Source organism: Nicotiana tabacum, chromosome 22, assembly GCF_000715075.1.
Source record: "Nicotiana tabacum cultivar K326 chromosome 22, ASM71507v2, whole genome shotgun sequence".
NCBI lineage: Eukaryota > Viridiplantae > Streptophyta > Magnoliopsida > Solanales > Solanaceae > Nicotiana > Nicotiana tabacum.
This window is the reverse complement of record NC_134101.1, coordinates 225,099,010-225,119,411: the sequence shown is the minus strand read 5'-3', so window position 1 is coordinate 225,119,411 and position 20,402 is coordinate 225,099,010. Positions and strand designations below refer to the sequence as shown.

General features: G+C 36.8%; 1 long non-coding RNA gene across 2 annotated transcripts; it reads left to right on the top strand.

The window, feature by feature from the left end:
* Window positions 1-1,492: 1,492 nt before the first annotated feature.
* Window positions 1,493-18,596, top strand: LOC107799197 (uncharacterized). 2 transcript variants are annotated; one of them, XR_012705422.1, is made up of 3 exons: window positions 1,493-1,951; window positions 6,343-15,988; window positions 18,366-18,596. It is a non-coding gene; the product is annotated as an uncharacterized LOC107799197 (long non-coding RNA). The 2 variants fall into 2 exon arrangements; XR_012705421.1 differs by lacking the exon at window positions 18,366-18,596 and having other exon boundaries at window positions 6,343-16,166.
* The last annotated feature ends 1,806 nt before the right edge of the window (window positions 18,597-20,402 follow it).

Sequence of the window (20,402 nt, the reverse complement as noted above, 5' to 3'; positions counted from 1 at the left end):
TTCATGAAGTGCATAAAGGTTGTTGGGGAATTAGTCATGCCAAAAGACATCACCAATAACTTGTAGTGACCATAGAGAGTCATGAAAGCCGTCTTTGGAATATCTGAAGCCCAGATCTTCAACTGATGGTACCCCAGTCCCAAATAAATCTTCGAGAATACCCTAGCACCATGAATCTGATCAAATAAATCATCAATATGCGATAGTGGGTACTTGTTCTGGATAGTAACCTTGTTCAGTTGCCTATAGTCAATATACATCCTCATATAGTCATCTTTCTTCTTCATAAAGAGAACTGGAGCACCCAAAGACGAGACATTTTGTCTGATTAAACCCTTATCGAGCAACTTCTCAAGTTGTTCCTTTATTTCTTCAACTCCACTGCTATTATGCGAAATGGTAGAATAGAGATAGGTTGAGCGCCCGACACCAAGTCAATACCAAATCAATATCACTATCGGGTGGCATGCCCGATAGGTCTGCTGGAAACACATCTGCAAACTCTCTCACAATAGGAACCGACTCAATGGTATGATTATCAGAACTAACATTCGTCAAAAAGGCTAAGTATGCCAGCAACTCCCTTTCTCAACCATTTGTTGTCCCTTAAGGAAAGACACTATCCTATTAGCAACATGACACAATGTACCTCTCCACTCAACCTCGGCATAGCTAATGTCACGGTCTTAGTGTAACAATCAAGAATGGGATGATATGGTGACAACCAATCCATGTCTAAAATCATATCAAAATCCACCATTTTGAGTAAAAGAAGGTCAACCCTAGTCTCATAATCACCGATAGTGACCAAACAAAAATGATAGACACAGTCTACAACAATAGAATCCCCAACATGCGTAGACACATAAATAGAGGTATTCAAAGAATCACGAGACATAAAAAATATGGAGAAAAATAGGATGACACATACGAATAAGTGGAACTCAGATCAAATAAAACTGATGAATCTCTATGACTGACTGGAACAATACATGTGATGACAACATCTGATGCAAAAGCCTTACTCCTACCTGTAGACATGTGATTTTTGACTCTCCCCAAGTTTTTTTATATTTTAGCGTTTAATATTTAATTTAGGCCTAATATCGCTATTTCAACTAATTTTGACTCTTTTACTTTATTTTATTACAAGAAAATGAAAATTACAAAAAAATAGTTTCATTAATGTTTTGTAGTCATTTCTAATCTTGGAAAATGCCAAAATAGTTTTGTGTTAACGGTCAGTATTATTTTAATAGTTATTTTACTTAAGTATGACTAATTAATAAATGAGGTCGTATTTTAGTCTCGTTCGCGGAAAAAAGAATAAAATTTGGGCTCGAGCAACCCATTTTTAGGCCTAATTTTGAACCTAACCCATAATTTCCAAGCCCATAATTCTAGGCTCATACTCCTTAACCTAAAAAAGGCGTACAAAGTCCTAGACCTAGACTCTACAATCAACTATATATATACTAACACCTGGGGAGAATAGCCATCCTCCTTACTCTCCACCCCTTTCTTCAACGCCCAGTGACACCTTCTCCATAACCACCCTCCAGCTAACGAGCTCCCTCACCATCACAACAAAATACACACACGCACGAACAGTAAGGAGGAACAGAGGTTCACGAACAGAGAAATTGAAAACAGTACATAAAAACAATACTTCGCCTTCTCCATGATTTGATTCTTAGTTTCAGAAACATGGAGTTTAACTGAAGTTTGGAGCTGAGATGTTAGAAACGGTTTGAGGTCATCATTCGGTTGCCGATTCGAGATTCACCATTGGTTCTGTTGGTTTTCCGTTATGAGTCGTTTGCTTTGATTCTGGTCCTATGTTCGGTGGTCTCATAGCCGTCCCTGTTCGCTTCTCGAATATCAGATCGAGCGTCACTATTTCTGCGTCAGTTTAATCAAAACAGAAGTGAAATCTTGGCTTTACTTTGAGGTTAAATCTTTTACTACTTTGCTATCCTTTTCCCGATAATGTTGCTTTGCTGCATCTTATGTTTTCTGCCTAATGTGAGAACTTTTCATATTTACCATGATAAATGTGCTTAATGGGGTATTGTTACATGTAGTTTATTTTCTGAAATATATCAGTATGCTTATGGGTTGTGAAGCAACTATTGAAGTATTGATATGTGAAAAGTCTTATATAAATTAAATTTGCACTGGGTTGCAGCAGGGAAAATTGGATGATGGTTACTAGGAGGCTCTGTAAGATTGGCTTTTGAGTTTGGCAATAATAATTATATTGTGAGGTTCTGATTCAGTAAGCTTCAACTCTATATTTTGAAATTAAAAAGAAAGAGTCCGTCCTTAGCTTGTATTGTAATACTATAATTTAAGTCTTGCAACTATAATATGTCAAGTTATATGTAACACTAGCAGTTTATAAGTTCGTAAAGTTATTGTTGAAACATGTTGGTGTCTTTAGGGTATTATGGTTTACAATTTGTAATTCCTGGTGTGTGTTTGCGAACAGGCCTCATAGTTTGTCAGTTTTCTTTTTGTTTTGTGAAGCCTTACGAAGTCGAATTGTAAAAAATCTCAAATTAGTTTTAAAAAGTAATTATAAACCTTCGTAGTTTGCTTTAGGCGCGCCATAATAAATCATCATAGCTACGGGTATGGTGCCCATGACGTAGTTATGATTTGAAATAGTTATAAATCCGGGGATACATTTCATGTGGCCCAGTCCTAATTTCCAACAAGGTTAAATAGAACGTGTCGTGAGTCATAGGCGCATTTCATGTAACGTGGCTTGCGACGTGTTTTAAATAGCTTTGAATTAATTCTTTAAAGAAGTAAAAACGGTTTTCAAAAGTTAAAATGCACAATAGGTTTAAAATGTGTAATTAAATCAGATAATTAGGCTAAGAATAATAGTTGAGCGGCCGTGCTAGAACCACAGAATTCGGGAATGCCTAACACCTTCTCCCGGGTTAATAGAATTCCTTACATGGATTTCTCTGTTGGCGGACTATAAAACAGAGTCAATCTTTCCTTGATTCAGGATTTGCACATTCAGGAGCTGCTTAAGGAAATTTTTCTTTTTATGTTTTGAATCTGTTTTTCTTTTATGTCATCTTTTACCTTCTAGTATTGTACAGTAATATTGAGTCTTTTGTTATTTTATTTCCTATTTTGTATTTAAAAAAGAGTGTTGTAACTCAAAATCCAAAAAAAAAGGAGATTTTTGCATTTTATATTTCAGTTAGAGGTTTTCTTTAGAATACTAGTTCTAGAAAAAAAAGTGTCTTTTGGGGTGGACTTCCTTAGGAAATTAATATCTAGAACTCAAAATAAAAATTGCTTTTATATTTCCTGTTAGTACAATAAGACTAAAAATTAAAAAAAAAAAAAAGAAGAGAATTTTCATTTAGTATCTTTTTAAAAGCTTTCTTTGAGGTATTAATTCCAAAAATCCAAAAAGATTTTCTTTGGAGGTTCTTCTTTGGGAAATTAACGAAAAAATAAAAAAAGATTCTTTTATGTTCACTAGAACTTTAGGATATTGTACATAGAAGAAAAAAACGTACTTCATCTGGTGTTTATCTTCATAGTTTCTTCCTTAGGTAATCAAAAACTGAAATCCAAAAAAAATATTTTTTATCTTGTTCATTTTTTGTTTCAAAATCTTTGTTCAAGGATATGAAATGAAAATTCAAAATATTTTTCTGTGGTTTATTTTTTAGATTTTCATCCTAAAAAAGAAGAATCAAATTTATTTTTTTCTCTTGTAGGGTTTTTTCCTTAATAATTTCCCACAGAGTGTTTGTTTCAAAATGAAAAAAGCAATATATATATATATATATATAGAAGAGAAAAATATATATGCTCGTTAAGCTTGAGTTTAGAATAGGTTATAGAATATTAAGTCTAGAAAATTCAAAAAAAAGATTTGATTCTTTTATTTCTCTTTTCTCATCAGAGTAGTCATTAAGGTAAAAAAGAAAAGGAAAATAAAAAGAGAACGTTAGTTTGTTTCCTTTATTCCCGATCTTTCCGAACTACGCAAAGATCTGATTCATGCGGTGTCATGATACGTAGGCAACCTACATAGGGTTTGATCGAATTATTTTTTAAAAAAATAAAATGAAAAAAGAAAGAAAAAAAGAGAGGTAAAATTATGGGATGTGAGAAATGAGGGGAAAAGAAAAGACTGTTAATTAGAAGAAAAAAAGGAAGGAAAACAAGCAAGCCATGAGGTGCTAGAAAAGCAAAGAAAAGAGAAGGTTGAATTGAACAAATTGGGATGATGCCAAGTGACCTTGTGACCCTAAAAGTCATTCTAGAACCATTAATTATTGCTAGATGCATTGCACGCAATGTGATATTTTTAGCTGTTAAATATCCTAATGCTAACAGGATGATTCCATTTTGTTCCTTTGGTTATCTTCATTGAGCAGAAGGGTGGTTGGTTTGTGATTTTTAAGTAACTCATCCATACAATATAAGGTCAAAGAGCAAGGTAGCCATGACTAGCAAAGACTTGGACACAGGGGTTATTAATCCTTTTAAGAGAATTGTTGAATCAGAATCTGAGTTGAGAAAAGAGGTCTTAAGGTTGAAAGGACAGATGGCCAAAATATACCAAGCCTGGATTAGTGGACGTCCTCCACCATAAGTTTCCACTAACTACACTGAAAGCCTTGCCACCATTCCACCACTGTCACAAGTCCGGGATATCTCCCCACCACTTTTTAACACTCCACCCCCAAAACCACCTCATATCCCGCTCCTTTGACCACTCATATTTTTGTAGCTCATCCACCTACTACCTTTCCTCGATTCTCTAGCAAGATTGTGTTCAAAATCCCTGATACCTAACACTATGCTCCAGAACCAATTATCAAGATCTCGGGTCCATACTCTTACACTCCTCATTTTTAGCCTCCTAGTGAGACTGGAAAGCCTTCTAAGACAGTGGAGCAAGATGAAATATCTAGAAAGCTAAAAGGGTTTAAGATGCCAAAGTTTAATTTGTATGATAGGCGTAGAGATCCAGTAACCCATCAGAGGGGTTATTGCAGTGAAATGATAAGTGTTGGCAAGAAAGATGAGTTACTGATGGCTTATTTCAGTGGGAGCCTGACTGGTGCAGCTTTGGAATGACATACTCGTCAAAATGTCGGTAAGTGGCATACTTGGGATGACATGGAACAAGACTTTGTGTGACACTTTCAGTACAATATAGACATTGTCCCAGACCGCTCCTCCTTATCTTAGATGGAAAAGAATCCCACAGAAAGTTTTAGGGAATTTTGGTTTAAATGGAACGAACAAGTTGCTCGAGACAGTCCTCCCATTGATAGAAAAGATGTTGTTGAATCATGCCAATGACAGGATCCAGTGGGCATCCCTGCTACATGCTTTTAGCCTCAATACCGACCCCATGAATATCCTAGAGCTCTACATAATCCACCCCAGTATTATCCTCCAAACAACGCTAGGCCATCTGTCCAACCACTAGGTCACTCCAAAAGGCGAGCACGAGCACCGCAAAAGCTTCACCAACCTTCGCAAAATTTTCAAGTGCCCTATAACCCACATTCAAGCAAAGGGTGTAGAAGGGAACAGAGCCTGAAAGATAATTTTACACCAATAGGAAGGTCGTATGCAAGCTTGTTTGAGAGATTAAAGCATTCCGACATGATTACACCTATTCCTCTAAATTATATAGACCCGCGTGCGAGATGCTTTGACCCTGCTAAAAGGTGTGAATACCATTCCAATGCTCAGGGGCACAATGTTGAAGATTGTCGTGCTTTGAAAAGGGAATTATAAAGAATGATACAATAAGGCATAATTGTGGTCCAAGGCAGCAATACCCCAAGTGTCACACATAATCCTTTACAGGTACGTGACAATGCACAGATTATTGGGATGGTTTGCAATGATGAAGGTTTGGTGAAAGGAGTCAATGAGCCACTTGGTGAAGACAATGTGATTGAAGTTGGTAATGGTCTTGATAATATTGATGTGGAGCTCAGTGGCTAAGATGTCGTGCTTGGTAATTGGAAAGACGCTCCTTTCTTGGCTTGCCGGGGAGGAATCTTGGTGGTTTATTTTGTTGTCATTTCTGTTGTCCGGATTATTTCAAGGTTGTAATCCAGATATTCTCTTATGACTCAAACCGTTATATCCTTTTATTTTCCTAGTTCATTTAGTCGTTGTACCCCTTTTAGTGTTATTTAGGTTTTACCAGAGTCGTAACTACAATGTGTTTTGTTTGTTTTGTTGTTCAAACCCTTTCACCGTCTGTCTAATACAATTTTCTGCTTTCTATTATTTCTAGTCACTTTTTGTTTAGTTCTCTTCTCTTTTTTATAGGTCTTTTCATGCTGGCCTTAGCGACATGACATGCACGCATAATTCTAGGCCTGGTCTTGAAAGTTAGTTTAATCACGAAACAATGAAATAATTTTGAAGATGATAGAGATGCTTGAGGGAAATAAGTACAAATTTGGACATTTTGAGATCATTTGAAGCCTGAACCTTTTGAAACCGGGGGAGATAGTTTTGAAAGTTAATGGGACGACAAGAATTTGTTACAAGAGAGTGCGTACCAACAATTTGAAGCAAGAACTTTGAGTTCAAGTGCATCTCAAGTTACAAGATAAAGTCAAGAAAGTTTTCTTCGAATTGATGAAGGATATCCATTGTGAAGAGGAAACCACCCAACGAGGGTTCTGTACTTGACAAGGCGCTAAAGAAAAGTGGAAGGCATATCAATGATATCAATGCCGAAACCGCAAAAGAAATATTGTGCATGATATTCAATTTTCATCCTCAAGTTGCATGTTTGTACTTGACATTTTCAAGGATTGGGAGGCCCTCTTTCAGCTACCCAAACACTTAAACCATTCGATACCATTTTGAGCATGTACTTATTTCTTTGACCTCCCCTCTTTTGGAGTCAAGATAGTATCATACGGAAAACAAAATTCATGTCCCCATAGGTTTATTTTAGAAAGTTCATTCCAAAAGAAAAATTCAAAAAAAGAAAAAAATAGAGATAAAGAAAAAAAGGAAAAAAAAAAAGAAAAAGTAAAAACAAAGACAAAAAAAGGGAAAAGGAAAATAGTAACAAAAGTAGTTTTGTGAATTACGTTTGACATGATTCTTGTCAACACAAGCAACGTAGGCAGCCTTATAGTTCGGTCATACCAAATAAAATATTTCATAATCCCACGAAGTCGAGAGTGGGGCAGTCTTTCTTAGAAATTTTATCTCGAAAAGAGGAAAAAAAAGAAGAATCAAATTCCCTTGTTTTAGAAATTGGGGCAAAGTTTTTAGAATGAATTTCAAGAGTTGTAAATAAATTAACCCCATTGTCTTAGTTGTTTTGAGCCTTTATGATATCCTTTCTTTTTAACCCTATCCAAAAGCCACATCACATTCCAAAAAAGACCTCCCAGATAATCTTTGAGAGTGCTGAGTTTAGACATACCAGAAACATATGATTTTACTATGGTCAATGTCTTGTCATTTATAGAATCGGAGGAAAGAAGAAGAAAAGAAAAAAATGAGAGAGTCTTATCAGTGAAAACCTTCACAAGCACCATAAGACGACAGTAAGTTGAGAGAGAGAACAAAATGAGAGAGGCTTGATAGTGAAAACCCTTCAGGCACTACAAGTCGAATAAGGATTGTGAATTAGATAGGATAATCGGAGCATTGAAGCCTAGTTTCACGGTGAAGAAATACAATAAGAGTTGAACATTAGACTTGCTTGACATATTAGGCCACTTAGTCCAGAGGTGCATGTCATGGTCACTAGAGTTGGTATCCACATCTGATAAGTTTCTACTTCGTAGTTTTCTTGTTAGGAATCAACTTTTTCCTTTGTACTTTACTCTATTCATTTTGTCTTGTTTACTTTTTCTTCCTGAGTCTGTTTGGTCAGAACAAGTGAGAAATGACTTCAAAATTTACCACCAGCTTTCCAATTGCACAAAGCGGAGTCTGGCTAGTATATCAAAGTGGCATAAGTCAGGAAAGAACTATGTGCGCACTGAGTTGGTAACAATCAACGTGCTTTGGGATTCATGTGAAATACAAAAGGTTTGGTAAATGTCAATTCATGAACAATGCAATAGATAGAGGATATTGGGTGAACGGATCAAAGGTATTTTCTGTGATAAGGTTGCCAAAGAAAGTAGTTAACCGATAACAAGCAAGGGCTTCCAATTGAAAATCAAAGTTATCATGGCAAGTGAAGGAGCAATAAACCTCAAGGCCAAGGCTACTGGCATACGTCAGGAAAGAATAGCAAGCGAACTGAGTTGGTAAAAATCAATGTGTTTTAAGATTCATGTGAAGTACAAAGGTCGGTAAATGTCAATTCATGAGCACAATGCAACATATAGAGGGTTTGGTTTTGAACGAATCAAGGGTATCTTCTGTGATAAGGGTGACAGAGAAAGTGGTCAGTCAATAAACAAACAAGGTCTTTCGAGTTGAAATCAAAGCTATCATGGGAAGTGAAGGAGCAATCACCCTCAAAGTCAAGGCCACAAACCAACCACCATATTTATAAACTCACAAGTTTTCTTTGTTTGAAATAGGGACGAAAATTGTGTCCAAATCAAAGCTTGGAAGTTTGAATATTTTTCAAGTGTCGTGCCCAAATTTTGTCAGCACAAAGGTGGTTTGAGAAGGGGAAAGAAAAATGTGTTCGATCTCTAGGAACCCTCCATATGGAAAAACATGGTTCAGGGGCATAGAATTTTGTTCGTTCTGCGAAGATCCTCCAGAAAGAAAGCTCGGCTCAGGTAAGGTCATTCTCGGCTCTTCAGGACCTTCCTGGATAATGAGATTTAGTTTTAAGTGTGCAGGACCCTCCTGGATAATGAGATTTAGTTTTAATGTCTTCATAGATAACAAGATTTAGCGGAAGTCGTACCATTAGGAAATATAATTTAGCTTTAAAACTGTCATTTAACTAGCAATTATTAGAACCCTCCTAGATAATGGGATCTAACTTTTAAAATTCTTTGAGATTTTCTAGTAACATGATTCAATAAACACTCACAGATGTGCCCAGCTACCAAACTAGGGAAGAACAATTCTGTTTGTTTTGTTTGTTTTGTTGAAATCAGGCACCCACCTGGAGAAAAGGGGAAGACAACACGAGTTTCACGAATGGAAAGAAGTTTAGGCCCAAGCAATCAGGCACCCACCTAGAAAAACAAGGGAAGACAGTTCAAAGGAAAAGTAGTCGCAAGACGAAGTAGTTCAAGTTTAGCAATCAGGAGCCCACTTGGAGAACAAAGGAAAACAAATCAAGTTCTGAGGAAAATCTATTAAACTGTTGGAAATCAGGAGCCCACCTGGAGAACAAAGGGAAAACAATTCAAGTGTTGGTAATCAGGAGCCCACCTGGAGAACAAAGGGAAAAACAATCCAAGTGTCAGTAATTAGGAGCCTACCTGGAGAACAAAGGGAAAGCAATGCAAGTGTTGGAAATCAGGAGCCCACCTGGAGAACAAAGGGAAAGCAGTTCAAGTATTGGAAATCAGGAGCCCACCTGGAGAAGAAAGGGAAAGCAATTCAAGTGTTGGAAATTAAGAGCCCACCTGGAGAACAAAGGGAAAGCAATTCCAGTATTGGAAATAAGGAACCCACCTGAAGAACAAAGGGAAAGCAATGCAAGTGTTGGAAATCAGGAGCCCACCTACAGAACAAGGGGAAAGCAGTTCAAGTGTTGGAAATCAGGAGCCCACCTGGAGAACAAAGGGAAAACAATTCAAGTGTTGGAAATCAGGAGCCCACCTGGAGAACAAAGGGAAAAGCAATTCCACTATTGGAAATAAGGAGCCCACGTGGAGAACAAAGGGAAAACAATTCAAGTATTAGTAATCAGGAGCCCACCTGGAGAACAAAGGGAAAGTTGTTCAAGTGATGGAAATCATGAGCTCACCTAGAGAACAAAGGGAAAGCAGTTCAAGTGTTAGAAATCAGGATCCCACCTGGAGAACAAAGGGAAAGCAATTCAATTATTGGTAATTAGAGCCCACTTGGAGAACAAAGGGAAAGCAATTCAAGTGTTAGTAATCAGGAGCCCACCTGGAGAACAAAGGGAAATCAGTTCAAGTGTTGGTAATTAGGATCCCACCTGGAGAACAAAGGTAAAGCAATTCTTAAGTGTTGGTAATCAGGATCCCACCTGGAGAACGAAGGGAAAGTAATTCAAGTATTGGTAATCAGGAGCCCACCTAGAGAACAGAGGGAAAACAGTTCAAGTTATGGAAATCAGGAGCCCACCTAGAGAACAAAGGGAAAGAAATTCAAGTGTTTGTAATCAGGAGCCTACTTGGAGAACACAGGGAAAACAATTCAAGTGTTTGTAATCACGAAGCAATGAAATAATTTTGAAGATGATAGAGATGCATGAGGGAAATAAGTACAAATTTTGACATTTTGAGATCATTTGAAGCCTGAACCTTGTGAAACTGGGGCAGATAGTTTTGAAAGTTAATGGGACGACAAGAATTTGTTACAAGGGAGTGTGTCCCAACAATTTGAAGCAAAAAACTTTGAGTTCAAGTGCATCTCAAGTTACAAGATAAAGTCAAGAAAGTTTTCTTCGAATTGATGAAGGATATCCATTGTGAAGAGGAAACCACCCAATGAGGGTTCTGTACTTGACAAGACGCTAAAGAAAAGTGGAAGGCATATCAATGATATCAATGCCGAAACCGCAAAAGAAATATTGTGCATGATATTCAATTTTCATCCTCAAGTTGCATGTTTGTACTTGGCATTTTCAAGGATTGGGAGGCCCTCTTTCAGCTACCCAAACATTTAAACCATTCGATACCATTTTGAGCCTGTACTTATTTCTTTGACCTCCCCTCTTTTGGAGTCAAGATAGTGTCATACGGAAAAAACAATTCATGTCCCCATAGGTTTATTTTAGAAAGTTCATTCAAAAAGAAAAATTCAAAAAAAGAGAAAAATAGAGATAAAGAAAAAAAGGAAAAAGAAAAAAAAGAAGAAAAAGAATAAACAAAGACAAAAAAAGGGAAAAGGAAAATAGTAACAAAAGTAGTTTTGTGAATTACGTTTGACCTGATTCTTGTCACCACAAGATACGTAGACAGCCTTATGGTTCGGTCATACCAAATAAAATATTTCATAATCCCACGAAGTCGAGAGTGGGGCAGTCTTTCTTAGAAATTTTATCTCGAAAAGAGGAAAAAAAAGAAGAATCAAATTCCCTTGTTTTAGAAATTGGGGCAAAGTTTTTAGAATGGATTTCAAGAGTTGTAAATAAATTAACCCCTTTGTCTTAGTTATTTTGAGCCTTTATGATATCCTTTCTTTTTAACCCTATCCAAAAGCCACATCACAATCCAAAAAAGACCTCCCGGATAATCTTTGAGAGTGCTGAGTTTAGACATACCAGAAGCATATGATTTTACTATGGTCAATGTCTTGTCATTTATAGAATCGGAGGAAAGAAGAAGAAAAGAAAAAAATGAGAGAGTCTTATCAGTGAAAACCTTCACAGGCACCATAAGACGACAGTAAGTTGAGAGAGAGAACAAAATGAGAGAGGCTTGATAGTGAAAACCCTTCAGGCACTACAAGTCGAATAAGGATTGTGAATTAAATAGGATAATCGGAGCATTGAAGCCTGGTTTCATGGTGAAGAGATACAATAATAGTTGAACATTAGACTTGCTAGACATATTAGGCCACTTAGTCCAGAGGTGCATGTCATGGTCACTAGAGTTGGTATCCACATCTGATAAGTTTCTACTTCGTAGTTTTCTTGTTAGGAATCATCTTTTTCCTTTGTACTTTACTCTGTTCCTTTTGTCTTGTTTACATTTTCTTCCCGAGTCTGTTTGGTCAGAACAAGTGAGAAATGACTACACAATTTACCACCAGTTTTCCAATTGCACAAAGCGGAGTCTGGCTAGTATATCAAAGTGGCATAAGTCAGGAAAGAACTACGTGCGCATTGAGTTGGTAACAATCAACGTGCTTTGGAATTCATGTGAAATACAAAAGGTTTGGTAAATGTCAATTCATGAACAATGTAATAGATAAAGGATGTTGGGTGAACGGATCAAAGGTATTTTCTGTGATAAGGTTGCCAAAGAAAGTAGTTTACCGATAACAAGCAAGGTCTTCCAATTGAAAATCAATGTTATCATGGCAAGTGAATGAGCAATAAACCTCAAGGCCAAGGCTACTGGCATACGTCAGGAAAGAATAACAAGCGCACTGAGTTGGTAAAAATCAATGTGTTTTGGGATTCATGTGAAGTACAAAGGTCGGTAAATGTCTATTTATGAGCACAATGCAACATATAGAGGGTTTGGTTTTGAACGAATCAGGGGTATCTTCTGTGATAAGGGTGACAGAGAAAGTGGTCAGTCAATAAACAAGCAAGGTCTTTCGAGTTGAAATCAAAGCTATCATGGGAATTGAAGGAGCAATCACCCTCAAAGTCAAGGCCACAAACCAACCAACATATTTATAAACTCACAAGTTTTCTTTGTTTGAAACAGGGACGAAAATTATGTCCAAATCAAAGCTTGGAAGTTTGAATATTTTTCAAGTGTCGTGTCAAGTAAGGTCATTCTAGGCTCTTCAGGACCTTCCTGGATAATGAGATTTAGTTTTAAGTGTGCAGGACCCTCCTGGATAATGGGATTTAGTTTTAACGCCTTCATAGATAACAAGATTTAGCGGAAGTCGTACCATTAGGAAATATAATTTAGCTTTAAAACTATCATTTAACTAGCAATTTTTAGAACCCTCCTGGATAATGGGATCTAAATTTTTAAATTCTTTGAGATTTTCTAGTAACATGATTCAATAAACACTCATAGATGTGCCCAGCTACCAAACTAGGGCAGAACAATTCTGTTTGTTTTGTTTGTTTTGTTGAAATCAGGCACCCACCTAGAGAACAGGGGAAGACAACACGAGTTTCAAGAATGGAAAGAAGTTTAGGCCCAAGCAATCAGGCACCCACCTAGAAAAACAAGGGAAGACAGTTCAAAGGAAAAGCAGTCGCAAAACAAATGAAGTTTTGAGGAAAATCAATTAAAGTGTTGGAAATCAGGAGCCCACCTGGAGAACAATGGGAAAACAATTCAAGTGTTGGTAATTAGGAGCCCACCTGGAGAACAAAGGGAATAACAATCCAAGTGTCGGTAATTAGGAGCCCACCTAGAGAACAAAGGGAAAATAATGCAAGTAATGGAAATCAGGAGCCCACCTAGAGAACAAAGGGAAAGCAGTTCAAGTGTTGGAAATCAGGAGCCCACCTGGAGAACAAACGGAAAGCAATTCAAGTGTTGGAAATTAAGACCCCACCTGGAGAACAAAGGGAAAGCAATTCCAGTATTGGAAATAAGGAACCCACCTGAAGAACAAAGGGAAAACAATGCAAGTGTTGGAAATCAGGAGCCCACCTAGAGAACAAAGGGAAAGCAGTTCAAGGGTTGGAAATAAGGAGCCCACCTGGAGAACAAAGGGAAAAGAATTCAAGTGTTGGAAATCAGGAGCCCACCTGGAGAACAAAGGGAAAGCAATTCCAGTGTTGGAAATAAGGAGACCACCTGGAGAACAAAGGGAAAGCAATTCAAGTGTTAGTAATTAGGAGCCCACCTGGAGAACAAAGAGAAAGTTGTTCAAGTGACGGAAATCATGAGCTCACCTAGAGAACAAAAGGAAACCAGTTCAAGTGTTGGAAATCAGGATCCCACCTGGAGAACAAAGGGAAAGCAATTCAATTATGGGTAATTAGAGCCCACTTGGAGAACAAAGGGAAAACAATTCAAGTGTTAGTAATCAGGAGCCCACCTGGAGAACAAAGGGAAATCAGTTCAAGTGTTGGTAATTAGGAGCCCACTTGGAGAACAAAGGTAAAGCAATTCTTAAGTGTTGGTAATCAGGAGCCCACCTTGAGAACGAAGGGAAAGCAATTCAAGTATTGGTAATTAGGAGCCCACCTAGAGAACAGAGGGAAAGCAATTCAAGTGTTGGTAATCAGGAGCCCACCTGGAGAACAGAGGGAAAGCAGTGCAAGTTATGGAAATTAGGAGCCCACCTAGAGAACAAAGGGAAAGAAATTCAAGTGTTGGTAATCAGGAGCCTACTTGGAGATCACAGGGAAAATAATTCAAGTGTTTGTAATCGGGAGTCCACTTGGAGAACAAAGGGAAACAAGTTCAAGTTTTGGAAATCAAGAGACCACCTAGAGAACAAAGGGAAAATAATTCAAGTGTTGGAGAACAAATGGAAAGCAATTCAAGTGTTGGCAATCAGTAGCCCACTTGGAGAACAAAGGGAAAGCAGTTCAAGTGTTGGAAAACAGGAGCCCACCTGGAAAACAAAGGGAAAGCAGTTCAAGTGTTGGAAATTATGAGCCCACCTAGAGGACAGTTCAAAAGGAAAGTAGTTTAAGTGATGGAACTCAGGATCCCACCTGGAGAACAAAGGGAAAGCAATTCAAGTGTTGGTAATAGTAGCCCACCTGGAGAACAAAGGGAAAACAGTTCAAGTGTTGGTAATCAGGAGCCCACCTGGACAATAAAGGGAAATCAATTCAAGTTTCGGAAGAAAGGAAGATAATTCAAATGTTTGTAATCAGGCGCCAACCTGGAGAACAAAGAGAATGTAGCAATGTTTAAAGGATGATGGTTTAAGTTCAGCAATCAGGCGCCCACCTGGAGAACAAGGAGAAGACAGTCCAAGTTTCGAATGAAGACAATTCAAGTATTGGCAATCAGGCACATACCTGGAGAATAAGGGAATTCTTCAGAATGCAATTGAAGTCAGCAACAAAAGAAGCTCGCGGCAAGAATGCGAGTCAACAGTCCGAGGTGATCAACAAAAGTTAGTCACAATCCAGAATAAAAAAAAAAGACAAGAAGTGAATCAAAATGCAGAAGCAGATGAAAGATGTGAACTGCTCAAGACGTGATTGAAGTCACGAGCATGGTTAACAGGAATCAAGCTTTAGAAAACTTATAGATAGGAATCTTGTAACTCGTAGTTGACATGTTTAGTTGGTCTATTTTATTTTGATATAATAACGGGACCACGGACCAAAACCTCGACGGAATGGCACCTCGATCGGCTCTCCACCTCGGTATACTTCATCATTTCACTCACTTCTGAACTACACGTGGCCTGATTCCTTTATAGCCAAGGATATATAGGCAGCTCAGATACCAGGGCTCGGTCATATTCTCCTTTCTTTTAGCTTCTAGTCTTATTAAATAAGGGTCAGGTCAAAAAACCTGTCTAGTCGTTCTTTGTCTGAAAACTCTTTGTGTTTCCAGTCAAAGAGGGGCATCTGTAGACATGTGATTTTTGACCATCCCCAATAGTTTTTATATTTTAGCATATTGATATTTAATTTAGGCCTAATATCGCTTTTTCAACTAATTTTGACTCTTTTACTTTATTTTATTACAAGAAAATAAAAATTAAAAAAATAGTTTCATTAATGTTTTGTAGTCATTTTTAATCTTGGAAAATAACAAAAATAGTTTTGTGTTAACTGTCAGTCTTATTTTAATAGTTATTGTACTTAAGTAGGACTAATTAATAAATGAGGTCGTATTTTAGTCTCGTTCGCGGATAAAGAATAAAATTTAGGCTCGAACAATCCATTTTTAGGCCTAATTTTGGACCTAACCCATAATTTTAGGCACATACTCCTTAACCTAAAAAAAACTTACAAAATCATAGACCTAGACTCTACAAAACTATATATAGACTAACACCTAGGGACTCTAAGGACGGACAAAAAAAAAAAGCTAACAGCCGCAGACCCCTAAGTTTGAACGAATCAGTGGTATCTTATGAGTCGTTTGCTTTGATTCTGGTCCTAAGTTCGGTGGTCTCATAGCCGTCCCTGTTTGCTTCTCAAATATCAGATCGAGCCTCACTATTCTGCGTCAGTTTAATCAAAACAGAAGTGAAATCTTGGCTTTACTTTGAGGTTCAATCTTTTACTACTTTGCTATCCCTTTCCCGATAATGTTGCTTGGCTGCATCTTATGTTTTCTGCCCAATGTGAGAACTTTTCATATTTACCATGATAAATGTGCTTAATGGGGTGTTGTTACATGTACTTTATTTTCTGAAATATATCAGTATGCTTATGGGTTGTGAAGCAACTATTGAAGTATTGATATGTGAAAAGTCTTATATAAATTAAATTTGCACTGGGTTGCAGCAGGGAAAATTGATGATGGTTACTAGGAGGCTCTGTAAGATTTGCTTTTGAGTTTGGCAATAATAATTATATTGTGAGGTTCTGATTTAGTAAGCTTCAACTCTATATTTTGAAATTAAAAAGAAAGAGTCCGTCCTTAGCTTGTATTGTAATACTATAATTTAAGTCTTGCAACTATAATATGTCAAGTTATATGTAACACTAGAAGTTTATAAGTTCGTAAAGTTATTGTTGAAACATGTTGGTGTCTTTAGGGTATTATGGTTTACAATTTGTAATTCCTGGTGTGTGTTTGCGAGCAGGCCTCATAGTTTGTTAGTTTTCTTTTTGTTTTGTGAAGCCTTACGAAGTCGAATTGTAAAAAATCTCAAATTAGTTTTAAGAAGTAATTATAAACCTTCGTAATTTGTTTTAGGCGCGCCATAATAAATCATCATAGCTACGGGTATGGTGCCCATGACGTAGTTATGATTTGTAATAGTTATAAATCCGGGGATACATTTCATGTGGCCCAGTCCTAATTTCCAACAAGGTTAAATAGAACGTGTCGTGAGTCACGGGCGCATTTCATGTAGCGTGGCTTGCGACGTATTTTATATATCATTGAATTAATTCTTTAAAGAAGTAAAAGCGATTTTCAAAAGTTAAAATGCACAATAGGTTTAAAATGTATAATTAAATCAGATAATTAGACCAAAAATAATAATTGAGCGGCCGTGCTAGAACCAGAGAATTCGGGAATGCCTAACACCTTCTCCCGGGTTAACAAAATCCCTTACATGGATTTCTCTTTTGCGGAGTATAAAACAGAGTCAATCTTTCCTTGATTCAGGATTTAAACCGGTGACTTGGGATACCATAAATTATCCCAAGTGGCGTCTCTGAATTTTAAATAAATAATCCTGTTTCGATTGTCACTTAAATTGGAAAAAACTCTCTTATACCCCTTCCTGGGGTAGTAAAAAGGAGGTGTAACAGCTCTGGCGACTCCGCTGGGGATAAGAACCTAGAATCTCTAGTTCAGAGTTTAAGAATTCGAGCTTAGAATAATTGTTATATTTGTCTTTATTTATTATCTGGTTTTATTTACATGCATGGGCCTAATGTGCTAAATGTTACTTTTTACCGCTTTGATATTGTTGAACTGTATATAAATTGATACGAAACTCTCCTCTCTCTGAGTCTTCTAAATCATCTGGGAAGTGTGCACTTCGTGTGACTTCTCTTCTATTAGAGTCATATCCCAATTTTAGAACGAGGTTCGGACAAGTTGCAAAGCCGGTGAAGCTTCTGTATTCCCGGTACGTTGGCCCCCCTCGGCTCGAGCTGTCCGATCGGGTAAGCCGGGTCTAGAACAAATAAACCAGGTTTTTAAACCTAGAATAACATAGACTCATGCCGGATCCCTAGTAGGAACGTTTTTTACATTACGTACATTTGACTTTGGGGACTCAACACAAGGGTTGGATCCGTCTAGGACAGGTGTACCCAAAATAACAGACCATCTTGATGCATCCTACGTGTTACATGTTGCATTTTTTCAAAGGTAAAAGGGTGAGTTGGCGGACCAATGATAGTTGAGGGCAAATGAAAAAGAAAAAAAAAGGGTGAAGTGTGAAAAATAAAGCAAATAGGGCCCAGTTATGTTTTCTATCGCATTTTTGTTAAGAAAAAGACAAAAAAACATGAAAAATTCAAAAAAAAAAAAAGATTTTGCACATTTTCATTATTTTTCGAAAATCAAAAATCAGAAAAAGAGGAAAAAGAAAACCCAAAAAGAGTTTACATGTTTCACCATTTTTCAAAAAAAAAAAGATAAAAAATATACTTTCTCTAAATTAATTATTTTTTTTAATTCTCGTCCGTATCTAATGTGCCCGAACTACGCGAACCTGATTCTCATCTCTCGAGGCAGGATACGTAGGCAACCTACATACGGTCCGATCTTTCTAGTAAGCCTTAGGTTCTTGGCTTAGCGGGGTCTTAGTCACATCTTGCATTTTTAGCCATTTCTAGCCACATAGGTTAATTTTAGAAAAATAGTCACAATCATGTCTTGCATGTGTCCAACAGGATGGGCTATTGTCTCACATAGTGTTCTAAGTCTTTAATTTTATTTGGTCTTAATTTTCTCATACAGGTATGGATTTACTTACCGGAGTTTCAGCATGACAGACGCCCTAGAACCATCCAATCAGAATCGCTCATTCAGGAGCTGCATAAGGAGATTTTTCTTTTTATGTTTTGAGTTCGTTTTTCTTTTTATGTCATCTTTTACCTTCTAATATTTGTACAGTAATGTCGAGTCTTTTGTTATTTTATTTCCTATTTTGTATTTAAAAAAGTGTGTTGTAACTCAAAATCCAAAGAAAAGGAGATTTTTGCATTTTATATTTCACTTAGAGGTTTTCTTTAGAATACTAATTCTAGAAAAAACGTATCTTTTGAGGTGGTCTTCCTTAGAAAATTAATATCTAGAACTCAAAATAAAAATTGCTTTTATATTTCATGTTAGTACATTAAGACTAAAAATTCAAAAAAAAAAGAAGAGAATTTCTTTTAGTACCTCTTTAAAAGTTTTCTTTGAGGTGTTAATTCCAAAAATCCAAAAAGATTTTCTTTTGAGGTTCTTCTTTGGGAAATTAACAAAAAAAATAAAAAAAGATTCTTTTATTTTCACTAGAACTTTAGGATATTCTACATAGAAGAAAAAAACGTACTTCATCTGGTGTTTATCTTCATAGCTTCTTCCTTAGGTAATCAAAAACTGAAATCCAAAAAAAAATATTTTTTATCTTGTTCATTTCTCGTTTCAAAATCTTTGTTCAAGGATATGCAATGAAAATTCAAAATATTTTTCTTTGGTTTATTTTTTTAGATTTCCATCCTAAAAAAAGAAGAATCAAATTTATTTTTTTCTCTTGTAGGATTTTTTCCTTAATAATTTCCCACATAGTGTTTGTTTCAAAATGAAAAAAAGCAATATATATATATATATGATCATTAAGCTTGAGTTTAAAATATGTTATAGAATATTAAGTCTAGAAAATTCCAAAAAAAAAAAGATTTGATTCTTTTATTTCTCTTTTTTCATCAAATTAGTCATTAAGGTAAAAAAAAGAAAAGAAAAAGAAAAAGAGAACGTTAGTTTGTTTCCTTTATTCCCGATCTTTCCGAACTACGCAAAGATCTAATTCATGCGGCGTCATGATACGTAGGCAACCTACATAGGGTTTGATCAAATCATTTTTCAAAAAAAGAAAAAGAAAAAAGAAAGAAAAAAAAGAGAGGTAAAATTATGGGATGTGAGAAATGAGGGGAAAAGAAAAGACTGATAATTAGAAGAAAAAAGGAAGGAAAACGAGCAAGCCATGACGTGCTAGAAAAGCAAAGAAAAGAGAAGGTTGAATTGAACCAATCGGGATGATGCCAAGTGACCTTGTGACCCTCAAAGTCATTCTAGAACCGTTAATTGTTGTTAGGTACATTGCACACAATGTGATATTTTTAGCTGTTAAACGCCCTAATGCTAACAGGATGATTCCATTTTGTTCTTTTTGTTATCTTCATTGAGCAGAAGGGTGGTTGGTTTTTGGTTTTTAAGTAACCCATCCATACAATACAAGGTTAAAGAGCAAGGTAGTCATGACTAGCAAAGACTTGGACACAAGGGTTATTGATCTGTCTAAGGGAATTGTTGAATCAGAATCTAAATTGAGAAAAGAGGTCTTAAGGTTTAAAGGACAGATGGCCAAAATATACCAAGCCTAGATTAGTGGACGTCCTCCACCATCAGTTTCCACTAACTACATTGAAAGCCTTGCCACCATTCCTCCACTGTCACAAGTCCAGGATATCTCCCCACCACCTTTTAACACTCCACCCCCCAAAACCACCTCATATCCCGCTCCTTTAACCGCTCATGTTTTTGTAGCTTATCCATCTGCTAACTTTCCTCGATCCTCTAGCAAGATTGTGCTCAAAATCCCTGATACCTAACACTATGATCTAGAACCAATTTTCAAGATCTCGGGTCCATACTCTAACGCTCCTCATTTTTAGCCTCCTAGTGAGACTGCAAAGCCTTCTAAGACAGTGGAGCAAGATGAGATATCCAGAAAGCTAAAAGGGTTTAAGAAGCCAAAGTTTAATTTGTATGATGGGCGTGGAGATCCAG